The sequence below is a fragment of the Caloenas nicobarica genome, chromosome 5 (genome assembly GCF_036013445.1).
Source record: "Caloenas nicobarica isolate bCalNic1 chromosome 5, bCalNic1.hap1, whole genome shotgun sequence".
Taxonomy (NCBI): domain Eukaryota; kingdom Metazoa; phylum Chordata; class Aves; order Columbiformes; family Columbidae; genus Caloenas; species Caloenas nicobarica.
The window spans coordinates 54,641,718-54,665,831 of NC_088249.1; the positions used below are offsets into that span (position 1 = coordinate 54,641,718).

Consider the following 24,114-nt stretch of genomic DNA (forward strand, 5'->3'; position numbering starts at 1 on the left):
CCTGACTCTGAATGGGCACAGCCTTTGCCTTAATTCTGTATCACAATCTATGTTACTTCTCATTATTTTAGCAAAGAATTCAACATTGGAATTGTGCCACTGGCAACCCTGACCTTGCTGATGACTGAACATGCTGAAGATATTTTCAAAATCTATGAAATTATGCAGTAGAAATATGAGCTGTAGAATACATTACTTTTAGATCATATTTATTTGCTGAATGGATAGTGCAGAAGTGACTTCACATTTTGCATTGGTTGATTTAAATACATACTCCCTCTGCAAATAATAACAACTAAATAGTCATATGGAGTTCATTTAGTCACTGTGGCAAGAGGTGTAAAGTGGGCAGAATGGATGTGAAAGTGTTAGGCAAGGGTTCATAATACTGTGGCAAAACCCTATGCATATTAATCTTCCACATACCTTGTTCTCAGAGAATAACCAATTCCCTTGTTTCTCAGAGAACTTTATCTTGCCGAAATAATTTTATAGGGTACTAAAATTATCCTAACACAAATGATTGTCGGAATAGTTTGGACTAATGCTTGTGGTTATTAGCGTTTATTGTTAGCGATAAAAAAGAAGTTAATGTAGAAACACTTAGAATAGCAGGAAAAATTGAGGGAAATTCAGCTTGGTCATGAACCGAGCTAGGACTGGGTAAGGGTTTGGCTGGGGCTGGGCAAGGCCTTGCAGAGGGACTTTCTGGGCCTCTGCCTGGCTCAGGCTGCTGTTGTCAGTTGAAGCACATATCCCAAAGGGAAGGGGAAAGTCGGGGAGAAAACCATCCGTGGCTCTTCCTTCCATAGACTCCTTCAGCCCAAGTGCCATTTCTGCCTCTCAGCTATCGTATGGGAGAGAGGTGGTGCTGATCCCATGTGAGTTAGAACCTGAAATCACATTTAAAATCAATAATCTACAGGAAATTGGAAGCTCTCTAAAATCCAACTGAGAAATAGATAGCAATACTTTTGATAAATTTTACTAAATTGTGGCCGTTTTACATTTGTGTGCACATATGCACACCTGAATACATGCCTTGAACCATTTGTGACCCTTTTGAAAATGTGTTAGTAATAATAAGATCATGGTAAAACAAGTTGATTAAACAGACAAACCGTAAGATATGAGAATGTGTATGTTATTCAGCCATAGTATAACTGCTCACACAGATATGGGAATGTGAATTGAACATGATTTTCATAAAGAAATAGAAGCTCCAGGGAGAGTATATGTGACACTGTTACGGTATTTGTTTAGCTATGGAAATGTCTGTATTGAAATTGGCAGAAATTGCACTGAAAACTCTTAAACAAGTAAGTTAGTCAAGAACAATAATCTAAAACCAAGTAGAAGGACTGTAAAATAGCATGATTGTTTAGTTAACGTTTTTAGTATAAATAGAGCTTCAAGTCAGCATGACTTTAATGCTGACCCTCCCAGTATGTTAAAAAAAAATTAATGCTTGAAACTAACAGCATGTTAGCAGCTAATTCGTGCATTATTTCAGTATCATTCATAAATTACTTTTGAATCCTTTGACTTAAGAAAAAGAAAATCCCACAAATCCTACTTTTGGTCAAAGCATAAGACCATAATTAACTCGGCATGTGCTTTTGAATTAAGAACACAGTGTTCTGAGATTTCTTAAAAAGCTTTTAAAAATGTTAGGGGAATACTTTCATAGAGCCTTATTGACTGAGCAGAGTTTTAAGATTTGTCACATATGAAGTGATGTTAATTAAATATTGTTATTTCTTTCTGTCAATCAAGCAAGGTTAAGCTTTTTTTGTTACTTGAACAAAAAGCGAAGTGAAACAGGTGAAAATATATAAAACAGCTGTGAGGAAAACAGGAGGAACAACATAGTAGGAATTTAATTAGTCGGAATTTATGGGGGATGCAGGAGGTTTAGGTACTAATTCCAAAGCATTGCATTTTTTGCAGTCCTAATACCATTTGAATATTTTTGGACTTTTTGGCAATATATCATTTACCTAATGAATGTAGAAAATAAATATAGTGGCAGAAGGCCAGATTTTGATACATGCATGTGGTTTATTTAAAGTCATATTCGCAAACTGATGTTTAATATGGTTGTCACTGAAACCTTCTTTTTATTAAACCAAAATGTCGTTAATCAGGATACCATTTAATGCTGCTTCAGCTCTTTTGGATGCTACGGGCATATTTTTAAGACAAAATGAGTCATTGTTTGTAATAGGTATTCAAGCATTGCTGATAATGTGTCCCTAAACCATGAATTTTAAAATGATGCATGTTTATATCCTTTTTTTTTTCTATTAATGTTCATAAGCCTGTGGGTGTGTCATATGTGCAAGGAAATCTTCAGGACAAGGTTTTCTAGAACTTTCCTTTTTGAAAGAAATGAAAATTGGAGTATAGTTACATGACTTGAAATGCTAGTACTCAAAATCCACCACCGAACATCATACGGTCTTCTATGTAGCTATTACAATTGACAATTCTAAGGACAAAACAAAGAAGCAGTTACGGACATACATAATAATAGCTGAACTGTATTGTTTCATCAATGTATTACGCTTGGACAGTGCATTATTGCCATAGGGCTCTAGTAATACTGTCAGCATTGAAACCTTTGAAGGTGTGAAAAGCACCCAGGAAGAAATGCAGAGCTTGTTTTACAGTTTCTTCTTGTTTTCTGCTTAATGGGGGAGAAACTTCTGTGTGAACAGAAATAAATTCATGTGGGGAATTCTGCCTCTAAATCTTTCGTTTCCAGGCTCTTCATGTTTTATTGTGGGTCTTTGGAAACAGTGTGGCCCGTAGCTGATCTAGAGTCATGAAAGGCTACTTCAGACATTTCAGTGCTTTTGAAATCATGTCAGTGCTGAGGTAATATTTAATGGAATGAATCTCTTCTGTAACTCCACTTTGGAAAATTCAAAATTCTGTACCAAAACGATGTCTGTAGTTGGTTTTTTTCCACTTTGTCCTGGGTAACTGAGGAAATGCAGGAGCTTTAATGAAGCAGAATTATTTTGCTTTATGATGTTCTCTGTTTAATGATATAAATACCGGTTATTTAAAGAAACAAATATGAATTCCCCCAATTTTAAGATTACATTATTTAAAGCAACTTAATTTGCATTGGAAATGTCGTGTTTTAAATACCCAGCAAGTTTTTTATCGTGTAGGTATATTTTTTCTAGTACAGTGTTTAGGTTTTCTTTACAATTTCCCCCTCCTTGAAGATATTCAAAACTTGACCGAAGAAGTACCTGAGCAACCTGAGCTGCTGGGAGCTGGAAGCAGGAGTTGATGACCTCCAGAGGTCCCTGCCAACCTACTTGATTCTGTGTGGCTTCTCCACCTTAACCAAACCTCATGGACTGAACTGTCGAGCATAAGAGAACGAATGTCTGTACACTGAATTAAAGATACATTTTTTTTAAAGTGAAGAGCCAAAAAGGGCCCGTAGTATGTAGTGAGCACTTACATTTTGCTTTGAATGAGGAATCAAAATCTTTTGCTTATGATCAGCTTTTTGTTTACAGTAAGCTTCACTTTCTGGATCTTGTACACTCAAACAGATACAGTTATGAAGTATTCTAGATTCTTTATTTTATTAAAGAAGAATAACCAAAATATTAGTCTCCATGAGCATTTTTAAGGGCTCTGAATTTTGGAACTAGAATTTCTGCATCTCCCCTTTGGATTAAGAGGTGTTAACAGTGTTAAGGGCAGCATCTCTAGTACTTCAAATAATCTGGAAGGGCAGAAAGCTACTCAAACCTGAAGCACTTTTGTTTAATAGTACAAGATATTACCAGTTAGCAATTACATGAATTGATTTTCCCTGCATTAGCTATTAGTTTTGATAATGACTGGTAAGTAACATATGATGCATCTTTGAAAAAGTCTGTTATACTTTGATCTGCAAATATTTTATTAACAGAGGCTATAAACCACAATGAGTGGCTCAGTTGTGGGTGGTTTTTTCATGCTTATTTTGATGATATAGCAGTATCTTGGGATGACATACTGTAGTGAGTGAGGATAAATATGTGTTGCCAAGGTCTAAACAGCAGCAATATGGAAGTAATTCAGCAGTCAGTTTCACTCAAAGTTTGAAATCTGTGCTGTATTAGAGGTATGCATAGAAGCTGTGTTAATTGCTAGCTTGTTTTCCATATGGTTCTGTTTTAATGCAGCACATTTGTTGCAGATGGTTGGAAAGTGGGTTGGACAGTGTCTAAACTGGCTATGACTAATTCATACAGTGATTATACTATACTTTAATGTTTAACAGTCTTCTTTGTAAACTTTTTTTCATTCACAGTTCCCTTGCCATTGAAATGTGGTCCAAGATAACTGAAAAGTATTCTTCTTTATTTAAACTTGGCCTTAGAGAAGAGCAAGAGCATGGGGTGTGTAGTCATCTTTTTCCTGAATCAAATTCAAAACCACACCTCAAATTGGTTTCTTCAGATGGGTTATCTCCATCATTATTATGGTTTGCTGAGCGTATTTAGCTGAGGTAATGGACTCTAAGAGCCACTTGAAGAACTGAAGTGACCCTAACAAATGCTAAAACTGGCTTTGTTCATACCACCTCTTTGTTGGTTTGCAACTGACTGTAGCCAATTTAGGTACTAATAGATATTGCTTGTTTGCAAGTTTTAATATTGCTAACTCAGACTTGAGAGCACTAAATACTTACAGTATGTTGAGGTGAAACTGAAGGTACAAATGTAGCAACATTTTGTTGTAGATCAATTTAGTGATGACATGCATGACAAGAATCTTTCATCTATTAGCCCAGTGTTTCAACAGTTCATGTATGAATTCATCCTGAATCCATAGAGGAAATTAAAGTATAGAAGATTGTCCAGCACCGATGTAGTCAAGTCTTAGAACAGTTTATTTGGGTCTCTTGTGACAAAGCTTGTATGACTGAGTTTCCCTTTGCTGAAGACTGCAGTGAATGTCATAGTCAAACTCCAGTCGATAGTTCTTAATAAAGAAAAAAAAAAAAGCGCTACGGTTCAGTGCGTTTCTCTACCATTTTTACTGTTGTTTTCTCACATTGTCACTAAAATATTCTCTTTGTTATCGGAATGGGACATCTGCTGACTGGCCTAGCTCTCTTTACCTGATTGTGTGAAAAGTCTTGGTTAAATCTGTTAGGCCTTGGAGGCCCAGTAACCTGCTAAGTGCTATAGAGCCTGAAAGACATTATGTCCTTGGACTAACTTGTCTCTTCTACTTACAGCTGTGTGCGATAGATAAAACGAACTTACATATAGAAGACTGGGGTAAATGTAATTTTAACACACTTGTGGACTTGCGTTAATGAGTAGCTGCATTTTTCTTATGCTAAATTGTATAAAACTCTGTATAGAATAAGGTGTATGCTATAGTAGTACAGAAAAATAAAACAGGCCAAGTTTAAACGAAAGCCTTTTTTTTCTGGCTATATCACAAACCTGCTCAATTGGAATCGACAATTTATTTGAAGTTGTAGGAAATCTACTTACTATGGCTAATAACATAGAATAATGCTGATCATTTGGCAGTTAGCATTAAAATGTGTAAACTACAGCTTTGATGCAATAATACTACAAGATTTACCTAATTTATAATTTTTATCAAAGCTTTCTCCTGCTCTGCACCGCTGTTTGGTGTGGCGCTTTCTCTGTGCTAACCTAAGTTTGGTTTGAAACACGTTTACATTTGATTGGTGTTTTTAGAGTTTGATAGCTGCTCATTCCTCTCTACAGAAGTAACCTTTTAAAATGTCATTTTTAATGTACAAATTTTATGAGAATAAAAAGACTTTTAAAAATACTAATTTTAGACTCCTCTGCTGAGCTCGTACTCAGCTGCTGTTGTCTCAGGCTGAGTCTGGAAAATTAAGTCAGTGCTCACTGTAATAAAATGTGTACTCTGGACTTCATGAGGAGAAAAAAATAGTTTCCTTTCAAATTATTTTTTCTGTAACTGTTGCACAACTGCCAAAGTAATCTTCTATGCTTTTACTTGTTGATATTTACCTTCCTTCCTCCCTTCTTTCCATCTGTCCTTCTATCTGTCAGTGTCTAACATGCACTGGATTTCCTGCAAGAGAGAATTCGTCTCCTCTTAGGCAATAGTCCTCCCTGAGAGGAGTAATATCGGGTACATAAGATTTCATCTTGTGCTCTGTAACAGAAAAAAATGTACAAGTTAGGTGTACAGTTTATAAAATATTTCATGTAAAACATGGTTTAGAGAGTTTTTCCCTCTGAAGGTGACACGATATTTAATTGCTGCTAAAAGATCTGATAATTTTCTGTAATCTTAATTGCTGCAGCTTTTCCTGTAATTTGTCATATTGTCTAGGTTGCTGTGTCATATACTCTGTTACAGAGGTGACACTGAAAATCAAAAGGAATGGAAGCTTAAGCTTTTTCCCTCTTTCCAATGTCCCTTGTTTTAAACCAGAAAAGCAGCACTTGTTTTGCCTTCAGGGAGCTGTATGTTCAAGCTCACAGCTGGAGGTATCGTGCTGCAGTGATGGCCACCAGTGATGGGAAAGGGAGAGTATAATGAATTAAAAAAACCCAACAAAACCAACACCACATAAAAACCCCTCGGGATTAGAGGCAAGTGCTTCATTCTTTTCTCTCTCAAAGATCCTGTATAAATTGTGCACACAGATGAAAGAATTACAGAAGGGAATATGTTCAGATTTTAAATACCAACAAGATATATTTCAGTTGTGATATTGCCTCATATGGAAGTAGAGAGATTTTCTTTATCATCTTCCAGTAATATTTCCTAAAATTGTGTATTTTTGGTCATGATTCTTTTCAAAGAAGTAGCAGAGCTAAGCCTTTTCATTTAATTGTAGTAAAATGTTGCCCTAAAGTGGAATAAAAAATTATTTTTTTTACTGGTTCATATCGAAAAACATATAAATGTAATAATATTTTAACTATAGTTTGTATAGATGTTTTCCATTTAAATGCTATGTAATCTTTCATACTGCAGGGCAAACAACTGTGAGACTATGATGTGAGGTGTAGCAAGCATACACCATAAATTTGATAATCATACTTGTGAGTTCTTCATATTTCATACAAAGAATCAGGAAGAATAAAAATAGAGGAGAAAGAGCACACAATGGATTTTTGAATATCAGTGTGTAAAAGAAATGAGGAAAGATTACCTCGATCTTCTGCACTTGCCTGTGCTAAAACTATTATGCTGAATGCCGATCAGATGCTGTGAGTTATAGTGGAATGTGGGGATATTATGGAATCAGAATTCCTTTCAGATGTCCTCCATTATTTTTGAAGTCCTATTATTTCCTCATGTGTTCTGGCTGATGAAACAAGAAAAGGACCCTTTTAATGGGGGCAAGAGGAGAGGGACTTTACTGCTCAGCTTGTACATGTTATCCAGCTGGACTATGTGCCACTGTTTAGAGAAACATGGGTGGGAGGCTCTTTTAAAAGAAAATGAAAAAAACATTTGTTTAACTGCATGGCAACACAAATATTTTACCAAGTGAGGGCTGACTATGCATTTCACTTTGACAAAAGGTGCAGGCTTGAGGGGGGAAATATACAGCAAAACACTCTCTCTCTAGGATTTAAGATAAACACTCTGCATGTTATTATGTTAAACCTCTATACAAATGTATCTATTTAATTCTTTCATTTCTCACATCTCTTGTCTAATCTGAAGTAGTCCATCGGAAGGACACGCTCACCAGTGTTTCCTATCAAATGCAGATGCCAGGCAGAAGTTCCCAGGGTTTTGTGGGGAATCCCTGAGCTCTCCCAAGCTGTTGCTCTTCTCATTCTCCTCCCATTAGTTCTGCTCCCTCCTCTTGCCAAACCATCTGTCGTTCCCTGAGGCCACTCACCTGCGGCACCTGCGCTGTCCTGCACCTTGTGGTGTCCTCTTGAGGCACCAGAGCTGAGAAATGGCCACGTATTTCCATCTGCTCTCACTGGTGGGCTCTGAAGAAAAGGCTGAGAACATGATCTAAGGATTTTGCTTACAAATAACTATACATGTAGGTATATATACGTACATATATATGCATGCATGCACACGTGTATATGCATGTATATATAAGAGATTCAATATATATGAAAAGTCAGGAAAACTGTATTTTCAAAACCCATTTAAGATAATCGTATTCTTCACAAATGTTGAAGAAAAAAGGCAGTTGTACAGCTCATTCTCTGTGACCACCAGCAAGACTTTTATAACCACGCTAATTTAGCTTGGTGGCACACTGAATTGATTACAATAATTAAAAAATTTAGCTGGTTCAAATTATTTGCATTACTTTTCTTACTGAACTGCTTTAGTTCCCATCAGTGTGACAGTGATTTTTAGCTGTGTCAGCAGTGGAAATTTTGTAAAGATTTAGATACATCCCAAAATATTAATATATACCAAATTCGACGTATTTTCAAAATCGATTACCCTAAGTTCTTTGAGAGTGAAATATAAATGAGTCTCTATACTGTAGTTAACAGTATCCTCCTTCTAATAGATTATATATTTTAATTCTACTCTTTAGAAAAGAAAGATTTAAATTCCTGATAATTATGTGAGCAGAAGAAATGAATGCCCAAAGACTGGATGGTGCATATCATTAAGCTGCAACAGGTATACCTTTGGAGGGATGTTTAATGTGTGAAAATGTGATATATGGGGTTTTAAGAAGTGTAGTGAAAGTGTCTGCTTGCAGCACCTTCCAGGTCTGAAACACTGTGTGGCACAGCTCCAGGAAGATTTGTCAGCCTGAAAGCTGTTGCAGCTGGAGCTGGATTTCAGTCTGAACCTAGGAAAGATATGTACAGGATATAGCATGTAAACAAAGTGCACTCACTGTCCTAACTTGATTAATTTGTCTGTTCTGATCCACTTTATAATAAAACAATGCAGTAGTATGACTGGCTGATTGGGTATTGAAAGCTCTCATAATTAGAGAAAGAAAAAAAAACCAAACGCACAACCCAAACCCTTTGGACCTTTATGTTCATTTTAGTGTTTTCTTTTCAAGTATCCCCTGTTTCAGAATCCTTAGACATTCAGTTTCCCTCATTCCCTGTTTTTATCAGCAGATCTCAAAGCAGTTTAGAAAGGTGATTTATAAAAGTTTTGTTTCCCTTGTTTTACACATGGGTAAACCAAGGCATAAAAAGGTAATTAGCATACCAGGTACTGAGTCAAAAATATGCTTCACTCTTCTGTGTGCCCCCTTCATTAGGCAATACTGATTGGGGAATTTTGACTAGTGGGAAAATTGTAAGTTAAATGCTGAAAAATGCCTAGCGAATTATTTTTTTGAGGAGGTATTGAAGTTCACCGCATGGTTATCTTTTGTGAGCATGACACTATAATTATCTATGTGTGATGCGTTTCTGTGTATCAGCTACTTCATGTTGGGTTCACCAGCTAAATGAAATCCCTTAACAGTTATATTTGGCCCAGTTTCTATTGAAACCTAGCCTGTGTTTCTGAAGTGAGACGCAAGCCAAATTTTCATATGGGTAATGTTATTTTCACTTAATTGGGGTGAAATTTTCACATAATTTGTGCAGGCTACTTTTGCATGCTAGAATACAAAAATAATTTTTGAAATGCTCATTGAGTGTATTATCTGCACTGGAAAGTAAAAGGTAGTTTTTCTATTATATAGAATATGAAATAGTTAATCAACTTAATTTCTGACACTGAGTTATCAGTGATGAATTGCATAGATCAGTGTTCTCTTGCAGAAGACAGTTTGGAATATAATAGCCATATCAGTTACTAAAATCAAGTGATAATAACCAGGAAAGTGGAGTTGACTGCTTGTGTGACTTTTGTTCCATTGTTTATCTAGTTTGTCTTCAGGACTAAGAGAATTAGCAGATGTGAAAATACGAAGACTCCAATTGCAAAGAGAGTTTAAGATGTTAGGTCAACAGTTCAATGGTATGTTCACAGGGGCAATGGTTCCAAAACCAAATAAGAACTTCATAAGGGTTTTTAACACTGTTTTGTACATTATATCACAAAACGGATGAGAAAGAAGTTTTAGAATGAGATAGGATATCTACGATTATAAGAAAATTTAAATAGTAATAAGAATTTCTAGTGGTGAACGTGGTAATCTGACAAGTGACTTGAATTCAAATATGTAAGTTGCTTGATCCTGTCGTTTTAGGACTGAAAAAGAGCTACATTGTATGGGCCAAATGCAGTCTTTTGGAAACCCAAATAGCTGACAGCTCTGCTTTCTCTCATCAGACAAATTTACAAAGCTGTGCATACAGTGATACCAGTATGGACTGCTGAGATGGAATAGGATGTGGAGAACCTGTAGGAGAAGGTTGCATGGAAAAAATGGAGATAGGTTGTGCATAATGGGACAAGCCCAACGAGCAGTTACTGGTGCTCAGAGATAAGAACTATTCTTGTTTCACAGTATATGAAGATAGAGAAAATTGCTGTTCTGTATAATCAGTGCTAGTGGTTGTGGGCACAAGCTGGTAATTTGAAGAACAGGATCGGCTTCAATTGCCTGACTGTTATACTGGTTCTCTTACATATATATAGTTCCATAGATATAGTTCCATGTTATACAGGTTCAATTATATATATATATATATATATAAACCACACACACTAATCTGTGGGGCTACTTGAATAAAAAAAACATATTTAGAAGGAACTGACTTCCCTTTTCTTCAAGTCTTTGGATCAAATATGCTTACGTTATTGTGTGTGACATCTCAATGACTTGATGGTTTTTTTCCTAGAAATACATTTTATTCTGCTATGTATCAGTGCAGGGCATATTGTGACTTTTTGCTTGGGTTTGTGAAAGCGATGTTCAGAGAAATGAGAAAATAGATTGCCTCTACTGTGCTGTATTGGCCACCAGAGTTTCCGGGATCAACATGACAGAGCACTATAGTTACTCAGAGATGTACTTTAATGGGCCCAGTTGAACTCGTAATGTATCAAATCCCAATCAGTGTCTTATTCTGCACCAAACCAGCATGATTGCTGAGTATTTGACTGCTTTACTAGTGTTTCCACCGTGCCATGCCACTAGCTGCTGGCTGTGACAGCCTGACTCTTGTCAGACTCCGACATTGAAGACTTGGATTACTGGATTACTGTTGTTCTTTTACATGTATTTCTATGTACTACATAGATATTCAGCAAAAACCACAGGACACAAAGTACAGTATTCATGTAGGCACTGATTGTTCTAATGCTGAGTGTATCCAGACTGTACCTGGACAGCTCTCTAGCTGTTAAATGTGAAATGATGCGGATAATTTGCTATCTAAGCAGCTCTGATCTTAAAGCATGAATTCACATTCTGTGTAGGATACTAATGCAGTTTTTATTACTTGTTCACTAAAAGAGCATTGGCATATTTCATATATTTTAAGGAACAAATAGAACTTTTGGGAAATTGTTTATTTGCATTGTGCATATCAATGCAGTAGCCATCACAAGATGCCTTTAAAATACACTGTCAGGATGAGTTCTACAAACATAGTATGTGCACAGCCACAAGCGAAAATAATGGTAATTTCCTGACTCTGAGTTTTAAAGGATAGCACAACCTATTGCTTTGCACAGTCTGTTTTTCATTAGATGTTTGCGATTTTTTTTTTTTTAAATAAATAAACTTAGCAGTGTGTTTTCTGTCTCATAGAGGTGGTGTTATTCAGGAAAAAATAATGACTAAGAGGCAGCCAAGGAACAGTAGTGAATGATACGTGTGTTTGTGAAAACAGGTTGTCGTATCTTATGATGTGATTATCTTGGCAGAACAGAAGTTAAAATAAATAAATAAATGGTGGTACTGGCTGATGACGCTGATATCTTGAAGTTGTAGGAGACTATTTTTTTTTTTTTTTAGGATTGGGATGATATTGTGAAGGAATGTAGTAGTAACAATGTGGCATAGTCTGGCCTGTACTGTGTAAAACAGAGACAAGCAACACAAGAGTGTTGACACATGGCTTTGAGATGAAGCCACACCCATGGTCTTTTATAAATTATAATCTGCTTAACCTGGCTGGTTTGTAATTTATCTGAAGAGGAACTGAATTGTGCTTTCCATTGAGTAGTGGTTTTGGGGACACTGGGATTTGGAATCACATAGTACCTTGTCTCTGGACTGATGAACTTCTAAGTAAAACATAATGCGATAAGAGATTACAAATGATTGAAAATCCCCTTTGCAGTCATTTTTGTCCCTTACTGAAGGGTGGGAGCCTTCTGCGAATGAACTGATATCAGGGCCAGCACAGATTCACAACATCTCATCCAACTTCTGACTGCTGTGACCAGGCTAAAGACGATGTCACGGTGTCCTGGTATGTTTGGAGGGGGTTGGACCATCGTCTTTATGGCAAGGATGTCAAATTACAGAGAAAGCCTGTTTTTCTTAACTGTTGGTGAAAAGCAGATCAAGTGGGGTTAATCTTCACTGCCCAGCTAATTCTTCAGGATTTTCCAGGAAGGTGTTTTCTGGGGTGCTGACCAGCAGCCTATGCTGCTGTTGTTTGGACCCAGCGCTGGCAATGTCAGCAAGGTTTGGCTACTTCGTTGGCATCAGGTCGTGGCCTCTAGGTACTGTGTGACATTTCAGCTTGCCAGAGATGCGGACTCTGTCACTGGAGAAGGATTGGGTCCGTGTACATTTTAGATGGTGCAGAAGACTAATGAATATTTTTGCAGCTATGATATCAGAAAAGGAAGTTGCTTATGATATGTTTTGTCACTGAGGATGAGAGTTCTTTTCTTTTGAAATTTTGTGTGAAGGAAGTTTGCTGAAACCCAAGTATTCAAAAAACTGCTTCAAGTACCATGAGGTTTCAGAAAATGCTTTCTATTTGGTTTGGGTCTTTGAAGTCACGTTATCAGACTTTCTCCTGTAACATGTTTTAAGAAAGTATCAGAAGACTTGTAGAAAACTTTCGCTATTTGGCAGCTCTAGCTTGATTTTGTGTATTCAATGAACTTGTTGCAATGAACAGTAAACTGAGAAAGGACAAAAATATACCTGTATTTGGGGTCTTTTAATACATTATTGCCTTTTTGTGAACAAAGCAGAGAAGCAGAATTCATCACAGCAAGTTGGGGCTGGATCTTGTGAGATTTACGGATGTGTGTCTGTAGTTTCTGTCTAAGAGGGTAAGAATTTTCCGTTCCATGCTTTTCTCTGTGCTTGGTCCAAGTACCACCTGGGCCATGATGGTTTCAAATGTTTTTCTCTTTCCTTACAGTGTCTGAATGGGCACAGACTTCTTCCCAGTTAACATACAACAATTTCTTTTGCTGACCACTGAACTCTGATCTTTGGCTGGATGCATACTTGTTTTTTTAAGCACATTTGGTGCAGAGTGGACCTGGAGCTGGGTAATTCATAAGAGCTGGGTATTATTGTTATTACTACTACTACTTGAAAGGGTCTATATTATTTTGCACAGCAGTGTGGTCACCTGGCAGCAGGTCATTAACATTTTAGGTTTCTTTCCTTCACAACAATGCACAACATGCTAATTAGAGGGTTTTGAAAGCTAAGCAACCTGTTTTAAAGTCAGACATTTTAATTTGCAGCTTTAATGGCTGTATTATAATAACTGGCTTGGCTCGGGGGAGAGAGAGAGAGACAAGCACTTCTCATGTTCCAGTAGCAAGGCCCAATATAACAGAGGCTGACAAAATTAAAAACCTCATAATGTGACCTTTGCCTGGGATAAAAGGCTGTTTCATAACAATTTCCTTTTGTTCTTTGTTTAAGCCATTACTCCAAAAGGAGCCTCCGATTAATCTAAGTAAATGCATCATTACAGTCCTAATCCATGTCCTTCTGTCAGTGTCTGTTTTAATTAAATAAGAAACACTAGCAGAAAGATATCACGCACAAAGCTGTGATTGGAGAAAGAGGGTTGTTTGATCAGGGTGAGATTAAAAAAAGCTTTACTGTTTTGTCCTTTTGCTCTAGATGCTATAAGGTAGGCTAAAGGAAGAAAACTTGCCTAATAGTTTAGCACATTGCTCCCCATTACAGTATTAAAATAACCAGATTTACCAACAAAACTGTCCCAGGCATTCAATTAATTATATACAGAACATTCACAGAAAAATCGTACGGCAACTTGGTTTGAGTAATTTGACACATTAATATGTTTGGGACTGTATACACAGTTGGCCAGAAATTGTATTAAAGTGCAGGTTTTTATATTAAATAAAACATTGAGTAAAACTATTGATGAATATAGGTACTTTCTTTTAGTACTTGCAGCTTACAAATTGTAAATGTGATCTTTTGTAAGCCTCTGATTTTTAAAAAATATTTTTATTCTCAAAAAATCAGGATGATTATTTTAAAGCAATGAAGAATCCATTTAATAAATGTCGTAACATCTAGCTAGTTAATATTACTAAAGCAATACATATGTAAGAGGCTCTTCCTCAAGGTAGTGTTTCAAGATCCCTGTGGTGAGGGTTTTCTCCCATATCCAGGCCATTATTTGATGTAATGAAAAGAGAAAGTGTGCAACACAGAGATTGTTAATTAATTTAGCCTAACAAGATGAAGATAAATGAAGCAAAGCATGGATTGAATGAAGCAAGAGGTCTTATTTACAATTTGATACTTCTTTATATTAGGCATTTTTCAATTTACAACAGAAAAAACCTTGAGTTTAAAGAAAACGTGTTCTGTGAGTACATGCAAGACAGCTTTACATTATGTGAGCAGTTCTAAGGACTGCTGAAAATCCCTTTTGGGTTAACCTTTGTTTTCTTCTCCAATTTTTTTTTTTCCTTTTCACATTTTTTTCCTCATTTGGATTTACAATATGTTGACAAGAATAAGAAAAAGAATAAACCTAAACTTTTTCCCATTGAAATAAATAGCAAAGTACCAATGGCTACTCTTGCAAGCCTAAATTCTACAGTTCCCTGTTGTTTATATTAACCTAGAGTCATAGCCTATTTTTGAGCAATTTGTATGGTAAGAGAGTTAACTATAAAAAAATACAGTAAGCCATGATTTTAATTTTTGTCCCAAGGTGTAAATCAGTTATTGCTTATATTTTTTAACTATTCTATTGCAGTGAAATTGAGAGGAGTCCATTACAGTGTTAACTTAAAATAATTTGATGTAATAAAACTATGATTTTTTTATTTAGGATTTTTTTTTTTTCTCAGGATCATGTTTATCTTAAACATTTTGTGAAAAGCTGTAGATTTTACTTTCATATCAATTAAAAAAAAATAAAAGATATTCCAGAGGTTTTATACATCTCTTATTTCCAGCCCCAATTTTAAATAAAGAATATCCTAAGTGAACACTATGTTACAATTTATATCAGTTGAGTCACTACATCTCAAGTTATATTATTCAGTTTCCCAATGACAAAGTTTAGGGTATAATTCTATAGAAGATGTGAAAAAATATAAGGTATATCATTTTAGTATCTAACCAACTAAGCGAAGAAAAAAGTCCTGTATAGTGACTGACTTAGGCATACCTTTGTCAGTTTGATCTAAAACCGGAATTCTAAATGGTGACCCAATATATTAATGCTGCTTTTTTTTTTTTTTTCTTTTTAATGCAACATCTCCTTCTTACAGATGAATTGAGTCTGTCCACTATTTGACCTTCTGTCGTGATTTCTGTCTGCAAAGGAAATGCCTTCCTTCCTTTTGCAGGAGCCAGACAGGACAGCGTTATCTAGTGCCACTACAAGCAGTGGTCTCTACAAATAGCATTATTATGGCCCTTATGTTTTTATCTTGGGGGTCATGAACAAATCCATGCAACTGCTTCTAAAGATTTCAATAAATAGGACTTTTTATCCAGACAATTGCCTTTTATATTACTTTTAAACAAAACTACTAGTCCATCAAGAGTTTCAAAAGGAAAACAATTCTACAGAGTGCTGGTATGGCAGCACAGACCAATCATTATGGCACCCATTCTCCAGTCCTTTATTTTTCAAGTCCACAACAATAGGTTGTTGATTCAATGGACAAGACCAGAACAATTAAGTTCTCTGTTTAGCAGCAGTGCAGCATTTTAATGCCCTCCTCTAATAATGGTCTCATTATTGTTATTCTAAGACTGGGCCTCAGGAGGAGGAATATTTGCTGGAGGTACGTCATTATTTTGCAAATTTCGATTAGCTCATCATGTTGTCTGTACTGTGAAAATCGTAGCTAATTAGGGCAGTCAGTTAGACTACCAGCTTTTGAGCTTATGAGTTAAAAGGTAGCACACTTGATAGGCCAATGATGTGAAAAAGGTGGTAAAAAGGGGGATTAGAGCTGTTGCCTTAGTAACTCTAACTTCCATCTGTGCAGGAACAATGGACCTGTGTTTCTCCTCCACCTTGGTGTAAAAATTGGTTTTGTTTCGAAAGGACGGGGCTTTTTATGACAATCTGGAATTCAGCCTAGCGGGGTGTAGTTTGAGTTGTTAGGAGAGACCATTGGAGGATAGGAGAGATGAAAGGTCATGGCAAGCTCCAAGGACATGAAAGGTCATTGTCTCTTGTAACAATAGAGGATTGTTTTCTCCCATTATTTCCAGCCAACCACGCAGTCAGGTGATAGAAGAGATACCACCAGTTTAGTCAGGTGGAACAGGAGAGAAAGATAATGCACCTTCTAAGGAACAAAAGACAACTAGAATTTGCCTTTATTAAACGAAGTTGCACTTATTCGTGACCATCCTCTGAAAAGGGTTGTTTACTGACTTCCTATTCCAGCCTGCTTTGTTCAGCATGGCCTCTGTAGGCCATCACATCTCTGGGAAGCAATCCAATGTGTTAGAAAATGTTGTTTAAGCTTTCTTCCCATGAAGAGGAGCCCCCAGGAGTACCACTGATGTGATACTTAACAATAAATTTAGTTGTTGTAGCTTTCTCACATTATTGGTGTTCTTAAAAGGTTTTCCTTCAAACACACACAGAATAAAATTAACTATAAATATGAAATAAATTTGCTTCAACACTTTGTAGCATTTTATCATAAATTCTACAGCACATATCATAGAAAGTTTACAGAAAACTACATTAGGTGCTACAGAAGAGAGAGCAGTAGACAGAGCAGAAACTTACAGTTGTATAAAAATAGATGTTCTATAGGGCTGCTCTTAGGCAAAGGGAAACAGGTAAGTCTCTTCTGTGCTACTCGATAACTTTTGGAGACTCTGTCCCTTTGTCTAAGGAAAAAACAAAAGTACTGCAGTACAGTACTGGTATAGCACAATTTACCAGGAAAGCATTTCTGTTAGTGAATAGAACTGTCATCTCTTATATTTTTCCTAGAGCATCCTAAAAGCCAAGTCATCTTATATCCCTCAAACAAAACTAGTTTCTTTAGGTCTGGATTTCTAGAATGTTTCACCCTCCTATACTAGATCTCTAAACTGCTTTACTGGGTTTGTTTTATAATATTATTACCCATTTCACAACACAGCTACCAAAATGTATTGAATTCTTATGAAACTGATAAAATGTATGTAATTTGCTACTATTACCTTTGAAAAATAACATTACATATAATTGTTAGGTATCCGATCTTAAAGTGTTCTGACCTTATTTGAACTCCCCTTTTTAGCTATTCTGGGCCTCTCTTATCTCACTTTTACTCCTGGCCACTCTTGCCCTTGCTTTCTGACAACACAGATGGACGGCCTTGCACAAACTGATAACTGTAGTAATTTCTCAGCACACTGTTCAATTATAAAAGATGTTATTTTCAGAATTCAGCAGGCATGTGTCATATTTATGTGTAGACTGAAGATGAGAAGTTGAGCATTAGCTTTGTGAGAGTGTACTGTCGTATGAGCCATTGGACTTTACTGCTTTCAGTTTGTTGATGCATTGGTTTATTGGCTCTTAGGCTTAGTAAGTAGAATCTTTAAGAGAAAGAAAGTCTTATTTTAAGTATTTATAAGCTTTTCAGCTTTTAAGATAATCTATTCTTAAACTTTCTCTTTAGCTCTTTGATTGTCATGTGTGTATTATCAGATGTTTTGTTATTTTTGTATTAAAATGAACTGAACAGTGTAGGCTGCTTAGTTCACAATGGGAACCCTGCAAAGGGTTAACCAGCAGAGAATTACAAATGAACTATCAGGAAAGTTGATTATTAATCCAGCAAGAGAGAAAATATCCTTCCAGTTAGCAAGAATTAGTACCTGAAGAACTGATAATATTGTTCAGACTGTCGGTGTGGAATGGCAAAGCCAGGTAAGCTAGACATCTTCTCAAAGGAATAAAGTCTTTTCTTTCTGTTTTTCATTGTAAGAATGTTTGGTTTTAAAAAGAATTTTTGTTGATTTACTTAATCTATGAGCATATGTAACAGCATATGTTGATCCTCAGTTTCATCAAATGAATGAAAGAAATTAAATTTGTACTTTAACTTTTGTAAGATATATTTCTAAGCTATGGAATATATTTAACTGTGAAATAGCATGATAATTCTTTACTTGTTTGTGGTTAAGTGTGAGAACCGATTACAAAACCTGAAGAGTCCTTTGCAATTGCAAACTAATATATTACATAAGTCTGTCTTTAGTTGTGCTTGAACATATTGTGGAGGTTTATGGGAACTTTTATGTTGCAGAACTCTTTCATTCACAGTTATGAGACTTCAGTTTTTGCACTGTATGAATGATTTCTTGAAGTTTGTTTTGATATTGTGAACACATTTGTGTTCATTATAAAACTTTTTTTGGTGGCGTTTCAAAAATCTATGATCTGGGTTAGAAGGAAATGGCTGTTTGGTAAACATACCACTGTGTTTATACAGAGAAATGCAAACCAAACCATAAGATCAGTTAAACATAATCTTATAATTTTGGTAATTTTCTGAAGACTCAAAGCTCTGTCTTGGGAAAACTTTGAAATTTGTCTATTTGTGCTGCTGATACTAATCAATAGGTATGATAAATTTTTATTTTTTCAATGTAGCCTTCACTATTTTGTTTGTTATAAGATGTGTAAGATCTTTTAACTAATGGTCTAATACTGTAGAAATTAGAAAGTCTGTGTACAGTATTTAATTACTTTTCCTAAGTTGTGTGCTGTTACATAAACTAGTAGCTTTTAAAAAAATCCTGATTTGCTCGTAGACTGGGATTCAATATGTATATGATGTTAATACATTATCTGTCTTGGTGGAAAAGAGTTTCATATCTCCAGATTTTAGCCTATATCTATGAAATAGCCTGAAGGCTACATGAAAGGGATTGTGGTGATACAAGAATGTAAATACAAACGAAAACTGAAAGTAACCCAAATCTGAAGGCTGAGCCCCTGTAGCAATTTACTTCTATGTGGTAACCTTTTGTGAGCTATACAGAAAGGAAGAAACCTTTTGATTTTGAGAAGGGGATTAAGATACGGCCTGGGGCAAAGGAGAAATGGAAAGAAGGGAAGAACAGGCAGTGAGGAAAGTGAAACTGAGAAGTGGCCTTTGTCTGACAGGCTTCATTGTTTTGCGTGTGACTTTGGCCTACTTGAGCAGAGAGACAGCTGGTGGCCAGTTTTTCTGACGGGTGGCTCATCACGTTAGAGTAAATTAAAATCCTAGAATTTCCTGATGATGGAGCTATCAGGGCAACAAATAGTGGCATTTTGGAAGCTGTACTAAATATTCAGATATACACAAAGGCAAGTAAATTCTTGTGGCACATTTTATCTGAGTATTTTTAAGGAGAATGGGGACAACACAAATAAAGTGCTTTGCCTGAATTTGAACACCATCATCTAGGAAGTATATAAAGAGCAAGAAAACCGATGATGAAAAATTATCACACAGGAAATGATATATGTAGAAAAAAAAAGATTGTAATTAGTGGAGGAAAGTATGAAGCTGATTAGAGACATGAAGATTCCCAGATGTTTAAGGAAAAAATGAAAGTTAAATTAGATAAGTTCTTTTAACTAGTATTGGAGAAGTATGCTTGCTTCAGAACAGGAAAGCTAAACTTAAAAGTAGAAAAGAGCTGGCAACAGAGTTCTGCTCAACTGTTTTCCTGCACGAGTGACTCTTTGGAATGCTCTGCTTGGAACATCATCAGGAACAACTAGGGTAGTGCCGTTGAAAGAAAAAAACAAAACAAACCAAAAAGCGAACACCCAAACAAAATGAAACTTGCTTTATGCTTATTTGGAATGATAAAGGTCAGTGTTTTACTTACGTGTATACTAACCCACAAATTAGACAAATTGGTTGGATTTTGAAGTAGTATTTCAGGATTTATTATATTTTGTATGTATATGTAGTTGACATCTGAGCTCTAGCACTGTACTGGATCAACTGTCAGACTATAATAATAATTTTTAAATTTATTGTATGTATTAGCTTATTGGCAGAATCCTAAATCACCAAATATCACCTGCAGCTGAAGAGAAAATCTTGAAGCCCTCCAAATGTAAGCCAGTGTAAACTAGCTGTTATTTAATTATTCTGATTTAAATCAACTGTGATGAAACAAATATTCCTAAATAAGAAATGGAAACAGAAGATATCAAGCAAAACCTGTCTTTTTGTGCCCATTCCAGTGACTCGTTTAAAAAATTTCATAGTGTAACTTGTGAAAAAACTCCCTCTACCAAGTCAGTTCAGCATGGCTCTACAGCTTTTGTGCCAGTTGTAGCTTCTCAGTTGTGTATTAAAAAAAAAAAAAAAAGTGTCTGGAATAGATTGATAAGAACGTCATCTGATTTAGTGGAACTAGTTTGACTGAGCAGAGTTTTCATGTTTAGTAAAGCTGTTGCATATTCTTCAATGCAGACTGTATCTCTCAGCCTGTTTAAAAACTTAAGGTTGAGAAGTGATGAATTTCCAGAGGTCTCTGAGTAACTAGCCATCCGTCTGGAAAAACAGCTGCAATTTAGGGGAGGCTGCTGGAGCATTTAGCCCACAGCAAGCAAGCCGTTCTTGTCACTACATGGTTTGGACAGTAAAATGAGATGACGGGTAAGGGTGGGGCATAAATATCTCTATGTCACTTGATTCTCTACTTTTAAAAAACCTGGTGCTAACCAGTGAGAAGCTTGTCTACAGAAGCAGATGGCCGAATCAAAGGTTTGGCCAGGTTATTTTGTTCCTTGGAGCACACCTTGTCTGTGACAGTATTGGAGAGAGAATGTGTTTCAGTTCATTAGGGGCTCACTGAGGCTATATGGATAACACTGAAGTATTTTGTAAGATTCAATGTAGAGCTGTATAGTTCAAGGAAGCTCATATCTTATTAGCTATGGCTAAGGTCAGTTATCCACACAATGAGGGGGAAACTCTTTCATAAACAAGTAGATAAATATGGTGTAGCTGGTGCTTAGCCAGGCTTCAGGCTGTTGTATTACCAAAAGAGCTTGTGAACAACTCTGGCTTTTCTGGAGTCCTTATGGAGCATCAACAGCTTAGAGTGGTCTGATGTAAAATTACAAGGTTGTGTTATGAAAAAGGATAAATCCAGGACGAACTAACATACAGGTATCTATCTCTACAAGATATTAAAGAGAGATTATAGAAACATTAGAACTTTCCTTCTAGAAGAAAATAAATTGTAAAATGTTGGAACTGAAAAAAAAAAATTAACCTACCTAGTCTAAACACCTGAATAGAACAGGCCTAGTGCCTTGTGGGTTTTGGTTTCAGCGCAAGCTGCTAAGTGTGCTGTGTTTTTCAAAACTGCCATTTAGGTACATAGGTGTTTACTACCAATCGGTCCAACTCTGATAACGCAGAGAGAAATCTTGTAAGACTTCATTTTGCATTTTGGACTAGCATTTTTACTCTCTTAAGGAAAGTAATTATATTTTAAGCAGCTGCAAAGAGAGAAGAGCTTGAAGAGTTAATTGAATCATGTGCTGTTAGAGGAAAACATTTTTTTCTTTCCTTTTTTTCCTCATCAGAAGTAGGAGTTACATGTGTTACTTATTACATCCAACATATTCCAGTAGGTTTTTTTTGAAAGACATACTCATGAAACAGTGTATTTCTTGAAGACACATTATTTTCAGCTACTCAATCCTGGAGCAATCAAATGTGTCATTTTTCACCATCTGAATCCCGTTCTGTGGTAGTAGTGGATGATAGTACATAACATCCGTAGAACCGAAAAATGTAATCCCCTGACTGTCTTTACTACATGGGTTTTGCTTGTATTTTTATAGCTACTAGAGGAGAATCTGTTGGTATTTCTTCCAAAGACAGTACAAATCAGTATTTGTGCAGTTATTAATTATTCTGAAGCCTTTAGACCGGATGTTTTAATTGTAGTAAAAAACCCCACAAAAACAAACAAACAAAAACCACAGCAAATTTACTCTAACTGTATTCACCCAAGCTAGTGAGAGCCAAAGGACAGTGGACTGACTGTTGTCCCACAAACGGGTCTGTTTTACTAACCAGGCTGATGAGATGGAGATGTGCAGGTGTTCGGCGTGAGAGGCAAACCGCAGCGTTCAGAACAGAGCGGAGATTTGTCAGGGCGCTTCTGCTTAAATAGGTCAAACCGGCCCAAGTCCATGGCGCTGGGTGGAGGCCAAAGCTGGCGCTTCAGCAGCAGCTACGATGCACAGATGCCGCTACTACTCAGTGACATCCTTTTGGCCTTTCTACCTCTGGACAGGGATCGATGATGTAAACAATACATACCAGTTTGTCTGCTCTCTAGTCTTTTTTTCTGCATATGCAACTTTCCTTTCATTTTACAGTGGGAGACTCATCTGTTTAAACCTTAGTGAGAATTGCAGCAGGGAAATCCTAACTGTTTGTGTTCTTTTTCCTTCAAAATGGGCTTTTCCTCATGGCCGTACTTGTTTCATTCCAATTTAAAGACATTTGTTCTACTTCCCTATTAACCTGGATTTTTAAAAAGTCATACGTGTAAGCATACATCCCAATTTTTGCATGAAAAATGTGAGCTAAATCGCATGTCTTTGTTCTTGCTTTAACAGGGCGAGCTTTTAGCATTTATTGAGGTAGTATATATGGTTTGCTACTGCTCACACTGAATCTTTCTTGTCTGTATTTTTTCAATAGACTGCTTTTGCTTTGAGAGAAATATTTTAGTTTGTTGATTCTTCTTTCTACTTTTTGCATCAGTTGTAGTTCGTTTAGTGCTGTCATCGCGTGACAGAGCACAGTTTTGAGGGAAAACAAAGTAGCTGCTAGTGACCCCCTGAGAATCAGGTAAACCTGATTACTAATCTAGAGTGTTGTTTAATGTAAAGGCCAAATAAAACCTTGCAGGAGAGAAATATTATTTTGTTTTAGATTCCTATTAGGAAGGCAGCTGCTGTGTTTTAAATAAAAGAATAATAAACTTCGCTTGTTTGTCAGGATTCAGATCTAGGAATTCAGTGCATACTTGCCTAGACTTCTTATTTCAGAGAAAGAGCCAAGTTTTGAAATTGATGTCGAAGTCAGCTAAAACAATGATCAGTAATAGCAGTTCTCAGTTTTGGGGAGGATCAGACTCTGCTTTGAGCTAGAGTGATATAGTTCTGAAGTGAGTGTATGGGCTTCATTAGGGTTATTCTCTCTGCACTCTACAGCTGTGACATATAATCCAGAGTCACTGTGTCCTCTGTCTTCTGCTATCTGCTTTTAACTGTTTGCATTATAGCAAGCAAAGAACGGAAAGAATAAGAAGTGTTTCATCTGCTAGTATCAATAATAATTTCTCCATTGTATAAGAAATGACATTTTTCTGTTTTCCTAAAACAAATGTTTTCAGGGAATTAATTAGAAAGGAAGCTGGAAGCTTGGTGCCACCAAATAATTTATTGAACCTTTTTCTGCTTTTTTTCTTTTTTTTTTCACTATCATACCATTAGCCTTTAAGAGTACAATCAACATGCCTTAGGTGGTAGATGACCATAGAAGTCACAGAAACAAAATTGCCCACACTGTTTCAACAGCATAGAGGGATATGTAGGAAGAATGATTTACTTTACTTCACCTGTACTAGTGAAACACAACTAATTTTGGTTGAATTTTAATTCATCAGTGGTGGTGTTCTGATTTTACTTCTGCACCTCCAGCAGTGCAGCAACTCTTTTAGTTTAA

General features: G+C 36.3%; 1 protein-coding gene across 11 annotated transcripts in view; it reads left to right on the top strand.

Annotated features, from left to right (window-relative positions):
• Nucleotides 1–24,114, top strand: part of SOX6 (SRY-box transcription factor 6) — a 377,869-nt gene that overhangs the window by 88,573 nt on the left and 265,182 nt on the right. Inside the window, exon 1 of one of the 11 annotated variants that reach the window (XM_065635318.1) lies at nucleotides 18,097–18,275. The exons of the other annotated variants lie outside the window; for them this stretch is intronic. The gene's annotated coding sequence lies outside the window, so the exon portion shown is untranslated. Of the gene's footprint in view, nucleotides 1–18,096; nucleotides 18,276–24,114 lie in introns of those variants that run through there. 11 annotated transcript variants of the gene reach the window in all.